Below are 1,628 nucleotides of genomic sequence, written 5' to 3'. Positions count from 1 at the left end.
TTAAATATTTCAGTCTTTGGCAGGTCTGAGTCTTACCTTCTTTACGCATGTGATATTACCTGCAAATCGCATTCTTAAGGGTCCCTGGAGCATGGCCTGTTTGGATGTGCAAACACTAACCCTTCACACACACCTGACCTTCATTATCTGCTCCTCTTCTCCATTCACTTCATTAAAGTGCAAATCCGCTATTGGCAGTATGAATACAGCTCAGACAACATTCAAACCGCTGGGGCTCTGCAGCATTTCAATATATTTTCTCAATGCTCTATTCAATCTAGTCAGGATCTTGTGTATGAATGTGCTTAAGAGAACTACTATTGTTGGACTATTTGATAAAGCTAATACACCACACATCTTACTTTCAATAACAATGACAAAAAGTGTTGTCATGCATAGCATATGTTCCAAAATACAATGTGTGTTATTAAATTAAAAACGGGGGAGAGTGTGTTAGACCCAGTTCATATTTTTATACTTATAGACCCAGTTCATATTTTTTTAAACCTTTAATAGTGACATTTTACATAAAAAATGTTATTGATATCCCAATAAAAGATTAATTTTTATATCATAGGCTATAAACTTGAATATATTTATATTTATGCTTAAAACATAATTAGCCAATCTGAAAAATATATTTAATTAGAAGAGTATTTTCCGAAAACAATATTTTAATACTTAACACAGTTTTGCTTGTCAAGAAAATATACTCTTCAGATATTTTAACAAAAAAAAAAACTGATTAAGAAAATTGAAATACAATGTGAACAACTTGCATGTATACAAATCTACGGAAATATGTTCATTTCTGTACAGCCATTGGTCAACTAGTCAAGGAGTAAAAGCTGCAACGTAGGAAAGTAATTTTTTTTTTTTACATTATCTACACTGGCAGATTTCAAATTTAAGTTCACTTTATCAGACTTGGGATATTAACTAAGCTTTTGAGAATGCAATAGTCATTTAAAATCCATTACTCTGTTTTCTGTTTCTGCCTGAGTATGTTTCTGAAGCTCATCATCAGTTTTCACATCACTGGTTTAATATTCAGCTCCACTCGCGTTCATGTCCGTGTGAGACACATTAGTTGCAGATGACGTGCATAATGTTCAAAGCCTTTGACTAGAACTGTGTAATTAAAGAGATTGACTTTTGTTGCAAGTAGTTTGATGCTTTGAGCCTCTTTGTGCTGCAGGCCTGTTCGGCGGGGTCATTAGATGATGGTTTTTTTCTCTTACGCCTTTTCTTCCCATAAACAAATTTGTCATACAGAAACACAGTACAAAAACAGAGTAATCATGTTAGCGCTCAGGGAGGAAATGACTTGTACCAAGCCATTAGTGTTTCAACAACGCAACACGAGAGGGCAGAGAGGATAGAATAAGAGAGCAAGGACGGGGGGGGGGGGGGCATTTTTTTTACTAAGACACAAAGGAAGAGGGAGAAAGGGAGAGAAAGAGGATGAGGATACATACCGAGAGCCAAAAAGAAGAATAGTACACAGAAGAAGAAGAAAAAAGTGAAAGGAGGCAAGAAGCATCTGCAGGAGAGGGGTGTTTAGCTCATGCATAATGCATCACGACAGAATTTGGGGAATAAAGGCTTTTCTAACTAAAAGCTGGAGG

This window comes from Leuciscus leuciscus (genome assembly GCF_965113295.1).
Source record: "Leuciscus leuciscus genome assembly, chromosome: 5".
NCBI classification, from domain to species: Eukaryota; Metazoa; Chordata; class Actinopteri; order Cypriniformes; family Leuciscidae; genus Leuciscus; species Leuciscus leuciscus.
The sequence above is the reverse complement of the archived record's forward strand: the minus strand, read 5'-3'. Positions refer to the sequence as shown.